Source organism: Mastomys coucha, unplaced genomic scaffold, assembly GCF_008632895.1.
Source record: "Mastomys coucha isolate ucsf_1 unplaced genomic scaffold, UCSF_Mcou_1 pScaffold6, whole genome shotgun sequence".
Taxonomy (NCBI): domain Eukaryota; kingdom Metazoa; phylum Chordata; class Mammalia; order Rodentia; family Muridae; genus Mastomys; species Mastomys coucha.
The window spans coordinates 100,096,924-100,105,498 of record NW_022196912.1 but is presented as its reverse complement, the minus strand read 5'-3'; positions in this window follow the sequence as shown (position 1 = coordinate 100,105,498).

The window sequence follows — 8,575 nt, the reverse complement described above, 5'->3', positions numbered from 1 at the left end:
CCAAAGGTCCTGAGTTCAAATCCCAGCAACATATAATAATAAATCTTAAAAAAAAAAAAAAAAGACATTCATAGGGAACAACTCCACAAGTCCATACAACTGTCCCCAGTCTTCAAACCTGATCTTCTTTATCCTATGTCTAAAAACTTGAGCCAAGCCAACTCCAGGGCTGTGGACTTTGTCCTGAATGCTAATTAGATGAAAAAAAAAAAAAAGATGTGCTAGCTCAAATTGAAAACATTTGTGTACTGCAGCCTTGCCAGGAAGCATTCTCTAACCACTGAGCTCGACACAGAAGAATGTATAAATATGCATGCCCTGCCAGCTGAAGAATTCTGTCTTATCCCAGTTTTCTGTTTCTACCAAGTATGTTTTTGTCAGTGTTAGGAACTTACTGTGAGCGTGAGCTGAGCCAGTTATGTTCCTTCAGGAGTCACAACGTTGCCAAAGGTCTGGTCAGTTTTTCCATTAAGGTATATATGGGTGCTGAATCTCTCCCCAATAAGACATACTCAAGTATGGCATAATGCTATACTTCTTTAATGGCAGACAACATTCATAGGCTGTGGGGTGTGCTCAACTATCTATCAAAGCAGGCAGTTCTCTCTTCTGTAGAACAGATACACTAGGAAACTTGACTGCCTAGAGTGAGCCATATAAAGCAAGCTGGTCTTAAATATGCAGGGGTCCCTCCACCTCTCCAGGGCTGGGTCTACAGGCACGCACCACCCTGCCTGGTATGAAAGCCTTTATTTCAAACATTTTTTTTTTTTTTAAGATTTATTTATTTATAAGTACAGTGTAGTTATCTTCAGACACTCCAGAATTAGGCGTCAGATCTCATTACAGATGGTTGTGAGCCACCATGTGGTTGCTGGGAATTAAACTCAGGACCTCTGGAAGAACAGTCAGTGCTCTTAACTGCTGAGCCATCTCTCCAGGCCAAACATTTTCTGATAATATGTATGGCTCTGGCCAGACTCAAACAGTAGGAAGCCAAAGGCTCCTTCTAGATATATAAGAACCTGAATCATATTCACTTCTCATCAAAGAAAGGGCAGAGATAAAAGAATCTTCTTTAGTAAAGGTCTACATCCTGGTCCCATTATAGACATTACTTTTTTCCCAGAAAAGGTCTTCCTAGGTGTAGCCCTGGGTGGCCTGGGACTCACTATTTAGACTAGGATGCCTTCCAAGTGCTGGGATTAAGGTGTGCACCACCAGGCCCAGCTTGGAGGTCTACTTTAAACTAGTTCAGGGATGAGGACTTAGTTCACTTGGAATGCTTGTCTAACCTGCACAAGGCCCTGGGTTCCAGCACCGCATAAACCTAGTGTGATGGCACACAGCTGGAAATTCAACCACATGGGAGGTAGGAAGATTATAAATCCAAGTTCACTCTTGGCTACATAGTAAGTTGGAGTCAAATCTGGGCAAGTTCCAGACTAGCTTGGGTTATATAAGATCTTATCTCAAAAAACAGAATCCAACTAACTGGAATTTCATTGGTTTCTTGAGTAGTTATCAGTAGTTATCTTATCCTCTCTCTCCCTCCTTACCTATCTGTAGTCTGAATTTTCATAATTATCCACTCTAGTCTCCAACCCTTTTTGAGGTATAACCACTGGTTCTATAAAGTAGCTTAAAGTTTCATGAGATGTACATCCCCAAACGAAACTCAAAATCTTTTGATGGATTCATACAAACTGTGAGGTATTTGCATAGACGTCACATACTGGAACATTATTTCTCAACACTGAGAAGGTAAGAACTCTGAGGACTATAGTGATGGGTCGGAGATAACACTCTACCAGGCTGGCGGAGTGATGTACACTCTCATTTGAAACGTGCTCTCTACTTCTCTTCCCCTTCCCGGTTGTTTGGGAGGACTTTCAGTAGCTGATGCCATGGCATCACATGTGCTAGGCACACGCCCCATCACTGAGCTACACCTTTTGCAAATTCTCTGCAGTTTCTATCTGCCTTTCAATTAGTGCTTAGGGAAAAGTTTACAATATAGCACACATGGTGTTTCTCACACTATTCTCAGTTTGATATACAAAGAGCTTCTGTGACCTACATTAGTAACTAGTAATACACTAGTTATTGTCTTAGTTTCTTTTGCTGTACTAAAAATACCCTCACAAAAGCAATGTAAGAAAGAAAGGATTTATTCTGGCTCAAAATTCATCATCACTAAAGTCAAGGCAGCAGGTCATATCTCATTTACAAACAGAAGCAGAGAGCAATGGATGCTAGTACCCAGCTGTCTCTCAATTTAAACAGTCCCGAGATCCCCATCCAGGGATTGGTGCAGTTCAAACTAAGATGGACCTTCACAGACATTCACAGAGGCTAACTTTAATCTAGATAACTTCTCACATGACTGCCCAAAGATGGGTCTCCTAGGCGATTCTGGTCTAGTCAAGTTGACCATCAAGACCAACATAATCCCTGCAGTAGACCTGGGTACCTGCACTTAACACATACATCTATAAAGTGTTCTCCTATAGGATTTGATTCATTAAAAAGTTATTTTCCAGAGTTAATTTCTATATTAGATGATACTAACCTGAAGAGAAGAATAAACAAGTGCCTAGGACAGCAGTTCTCAACCTGTGGGTTCCGACCCCTTTGTGGGGGGAATGTCAAATGACCTTTTCACAGGGATCTTCTAAGACCATCCTGCATATCAGATACTTATGATTCATAATAGTAGCAAGATTAGTTATGAAGTAGCAATGAAAATAGTTTTATGGCTGGGGGTTACAACATGGGTAACTGTATTGAAGGATTACAGCATCGGGAAGGCGAGAACCACCGGCCTAAACACTGAATGGTGTCATAAATAAGAACAACCCCCCACACTGATGCTGCTTCTGGGGAAGGGAGCATCGGAGGAAAGCAGAAGGGAGATACCCACTAGGAAAAAGAAGAGGCGGGTTCCCCCAAACTCCACAGGTTCTACCATCTACTTGTGGTCTGGTTTCCCTTGGACCAAGTCTTTCTGGAACACTGACCAACAACTATCTGGCTTCTTAATGCCTCCAACTGTTTTCATCATGTCCAAATGCTTTGTACTCTCAAATGTCTCTTGGCAAAGTGTCTTCTCCCTGTTTCCTGGCGTCCATGGTTTTCCCTCCTCCACCCTTTGGTAGAACACCACCTCTCCCTGCCAGCTGCTCCACTCCTCTGGGATTTGACCTAATGCAGTTCCTCTGCTTCCATTTTTTCACTCACCCTGCATCTTTCCTAAGAAGCTTGTGCCCAGGGACCTACCAGCTATGGCTCTGTGTGGGTTAACTTCTGTTCCGACCTCAGCTTTGCCATCTATAAAAAGCACCTATCTCTTAGTACTGTCCTAGGTTTGGGGAAGGTTGTTAGCTATGTTGGGATTTCAGCTGTCAAACTATGAGCAAAGGCATACATTTACTGCTTTCCAGTGGGAAAGACGAGTCGACTACTATGTGGCACTATAGATAAGACATATTTGAATCTCAGTTTTAGTAACTGTGAAGTAACATATACGAGTGTGTTCTATGCAGAGTAGATGTTAATACACTGTGAGGGTGACGAAACCCCACTAAGGCCATGCACTGCACACTGTGTCTTTGCTTCTCCTTATGACATGCCTAGGCTGCAGTGTTTGCCATGTTGTTTGCTAGTTCACTTCTAAAGCTTGCTGTTAGAGGACAATAGAATCCATTTCTGACACCCCTTTAATCATAGGTAATTATATAATTTTCTATTCTTAATAGATCCATTGAGTAGACTTTTTTTTTTTAAAGATTTATTTATTTATTATATGTAAGAACACTGTAGCTGTCTTCAGACACTCCAGAAGAGGGCATCAGATCACATTATGGATGGTTGTGAGCCACCATGTGGTTGCTGGGATTTGAACTCAGGACCTTCGGAAGAGCAGTCGGTGCTCTTAACCACTGAGCCATCTCTCCAGCCCTTGAGTAGACTTTTTAACTTGAATATTTTGCTAATTAACTTCTATAGGTATTCAAAGCAAGTGTTCAGTTTCACTTATAACAAGTTGTATCTTTTTTTTCCTTATCTTTTCTTTCTTTGAGACAGGGTCTCATCAACGAAGGCCTGGCTAACTAGAAACTTGTTTTGCTTTTTGAGACAGGGTCTCTCTATGTAGTCCCTACTGGCCTGGCACTTTATCTGTAGAGCAGGCTGGCTTCAAACTCAGAGATCTGCCTGCTCCTGGCTCCCTAGCACTGGGATTAAAGTTGTGTGGCTAATGGGAGACATTTTAAATCTTGGCTTTATATGTTTGTCCTAAGCCTAATTCTCCTTGTAAGCTCTTATGTGGCATGAAGCATCTCTGGAAACTAACTTTCTGAGGCTAGGTGAATTGTAAAATTTCTAAATTTCTATTCTTTTCTTTTCCTTCTTTCTTTCCTTCCTTCCTTTTTTCTTTTCTTTTTGGTTAAAACTGGATCTCATATTGCCTGGACCAGCCTCAAACTTACTATGTACTAGGGCTGGCCTTCAACTCCTTATCCTCCTGCAGTGGCCTCTTGTGCACCAAAACACATACATACAGCTTATTTTATACATTTGGAATTTGTCTGTGGTATTCTTCCAATAGATCTGGGACATCAGCAATTGTTTTAATCAACTAAAACCTGGAGATAAACAAACAAAACAAAACAAACAAACAAAACTCTCTTATTGCTGGAATGATTAAGATGCATGCACTTTTTTTTTTTTTTTTTTTTTTTGGTCTCTCATTACAGGTGGTTGTGAGTCACCATGTAGTTGCTGGGATTTGAACTCATGACCTCCAGAAGAGCAGCTGGTACTCTAACTTTTGAGTCATCTCACCAGCATAAACAAAACCCTCTTTAAAGTCTCAAGGTTGCCAGGTGGTGGCGGCGCATGCCTTTAATCCCAGCACTTGGGAGGCAGAGGCAGGTGGATTTCTGAGTTTGAGGCCAGCCTGGTCTACAGAGTGGGTTCCAGGACAGCCAGGGATACACAGAGAAACCCTGCCTCGAAAAAACAAAGCAAAAGTCTCAAGGTCAACCACAGTTTAGTACTGCCTTGGGATCTTTAAAAGTACTGCTAATGTGCCAGGCATGGTACATAAACCTATAATCCTAGTACTCAGGGACTGAGATAGAATGACTGTGAATCTGAGGCCAGCCTCAACTGCAAAGTTAAATTCTTTTTTTTTTTGTTTGTTTTTTTTCAAAGTTAAATTCTTAACAAAACAAAACCCCACAACTAAAAAACTGAGGCCGTGGAATGGGTTAAGGTCAAAGATGTCCTGCCACCCAGAGCGACAACACGAGTTTGGTCCTCAGAACCCGTATGGTGCAGAACACTGATGCCTACAAGTTGTCCTCTGACCTTACACATTCACTGTGGCATATCTGTACCCGGAGATATATATATGTGTATATATATATATGTACATACACAATAAGTAAATATAAAATTATTTTTCAAAATTACCAAAGCAAAGGCCACATGTGTAATCCAAGGTTGTAATCCAAGTCCTTAGCAGATTAGGTTTTAGGCCAGCCTAGTCCACACATGAGATTATCTCAAAAAACAAGTAAATAAATATTAGAAATATCTGAGTCCCACCCTAAATTCTGATATCCAGATATGAGGTTTATCTGATCTTAGGAGTTTTGAATGTGCCCTGGGAGTTCAGAGGAAACCAAAATCAGTTTCTTTTACATGATTTCACATAGCATATTCTTCCTACTTCACTATCCTTCCAAATATGTACAATGAAAGGGATAAGCATGTATTTAAGTTCATTGACTCTAAGAAAGCATCCCACTGTGACCCAATGGATTCACAACATTGAATCTTCACTTATCAGTGACTTTGCAACTAATACAGTGAGACTGGTAGAGAGAATATTCTTAGGTCATGTTCTCTTAATAAAAAGTTCAATGAGCTGGGCAGTGGTGGCACAAGCCTTTAATCCCAGCACTAGGGAGGCAGAGGCAGGCAGGGTCTCTGTGAGTTCAAGGTCAGCCTGGTCTGCAGTGAGTTCCTGGACAGCCAGAGCTATACAAAAAAACTTTGTCTCAGAATTTAAAAAAGTTTCATGTTAACTAAATAAATAAACAGTTCCCATGAAAAGTGTTCCAGAATTCACCACACGAGGTAGAAAGAGCCTAGAGGTGACCCCACTTTAAAACCATTTGATATCTATTTTAAAAACTTAATTTTGAACTAGAACCTACTCTGTTTACCTATATTACTTCTGAACATATATACTAAACCTTAGATTTAAATAAGGGTATCTTAAAACTTTCTCTGTTTTTCTTTTGTTTTGAGATAAGGTCTTACTGTGTAGTCCTGGCTGGCCTGGAACTTCCTCCTGTACATCAGGCATACCCTGAACTCAGAGATCGGAGTGCTAGGCTAACAGGATACATCACCAAATCCAGCTGTATTTTTTTTTTTTTTTTTGAGACAGGGTTTCTCTGTGTAGCCCTGGCTGGCCTAGAACTAAGAAATCTGCTTGCCTCTGCCTCCCAAGTGCTGGGATTAAAGGCGTGCGCCACCATCACCCGGCCTCCAGCTTTATCTTTAATTTTATGTGTATTTGTAAATGTGGTCTTGTGCATGAGTGCAGTGCCTGGAGAAGCCCACTACACACACAGTTTCCCTCCCGGTGTTGAAGCTAAGAACTGCTGGATGCTGGAACTTGACCCAGGTCCTCTGCAAGAGCATTAGACACTTGTACATGCCGAGTCATGGCTTGAGCCCCAAACTGGTGCTCCAAAATAGCAAGTGTGCTGGGATGGCGAGAGAGCTCGGTGAATAAAGGTGCTTGCTGCCAAGCCTGACGACTTCATTTTGACTCCTAGGATCCATGGAAAAACAACAGATTCCTGAGCAGGTTTGAACAAAGATCAAAAAGGGTGTTGGAAGCTAACAGGACCAAAACCCAAATAGGTGCCATTGTAGGATGGTCTCTCCTCCCATTAATGATTGATTTGTTCTTGTTGTTTTTGTTTGTTTGTTTGTTTGTTCCTGGGAGGGGAAACTGGGAAAAGAAAAATCATATGACATGTAAATAAAGAAAATATCTAATAAAAATAAAATTTAAAAAAGTACCTCAAACATTGCTAATTTTCTGTTTTGAAAACCCAGTAAATTACTAGGAATGAGTAAAAGAGAAATTATTTCCCTGTGGCTCAGGGCTTAGATTCTTCTCTGCTTTCACAGGGAATATTAGAATATATGCACATAAGGAACATTTGCAAGGATGTGAAATGAAACAGTAGGGCAGCGACTCACCGGGTCGGAAACTATGTGTGTGGTGGCACATACCTTTACCTTTAATCCTGAAAGGAAGGCAGAGGCAGGCAGCTCTGAGTCTGAGGCCAGCCTGGTGAACACAGTGAGTTTGAGGACAGCCAGGCCTACAGTGAGACCCTCTCTCAAATAACAGGCAAACAAAAAAATTGAATGCATACACAGGAATTTATGTGCACCCAAGATAGTGAATGTACAGAAAGTGTGAGGGATATTACAGAGGTAAAAAGATGATATATTTAATGTACCTATGCATTTGTACAAGCAAGAACATTTGGAAAACCAACCTTCCAACGGCAGCACTAAATACTTCCTAAAGGGGGATGTGAGTGTTGATAAGTTCTGGCTGTAATATTTAACTTTAATAATGGAAATAAATTCATATATTGTGCCTGGAATAAATACATCAATTAAAAAAAGGAGAGAGACAATGCCCAATACTCTAAGAAACATCAAGTTATACATACCCTGCTGGTAACAGGTGCTAAGAAAGCAGCTTTAATGACACTCATCTTTCTCCAGTGGAAACAGAAAGTGTATTTACAGCAGGTATTCTGGTCAAATTCGGCAGCTTAATACAGCCGCTCAGCTGCTCCACTAAGCCCAAGGGCATGCTCACTGGCTCCTTTTATGGTGGCATACTACTGGAGGATGTGTAAACGGCTTACTTCTACCTTCAGAAATTGGGTAAGGGTAAGCCCATTGCAAATTCAGTATGAGTGTATTGTATTGTCTTGCTCAGGGGCAAACAACTGCCTTTCCAAAATATCAGATAAAAAGTGATCACACATTTATATATGAAGCTTAATCATGTAACTTTCAGTATTATCACCACCCCTCAGGATATCTATCAGAAACCCTAAGATTATGTCAGGTAGTTTGTAACCTCCAAATGTAGCTTCTAATAGTCTCCATTTTACTTTGTAGAAAGCACTTCACATAAAGACCCAGATTTGCAGTCATCTCTGTCTGGGAATGCTGGTACTCTTCTTGAGGCCATCTATCCGCAGGGTCACACACCTTATAGCAGCCCAGCCCTCCCATGCTCTCTTCCCTCTGACTGCCAAGCATTACTGTACTTCAGGTGATGCCTTTGCTCACGGTAAAAGGACAATACTTGTATTTATAACTCCCCAATTGAGAAAAGTAAGGCAGTCTATATATACTGTTTCAACGGAGGGGTAGGGGAGGGAGGGCATTTTTCCATGAGAATATTCCTCTATGGCTAACTTGAAAACTATCCTTCTGTATTGGCCAAGACTCTTTT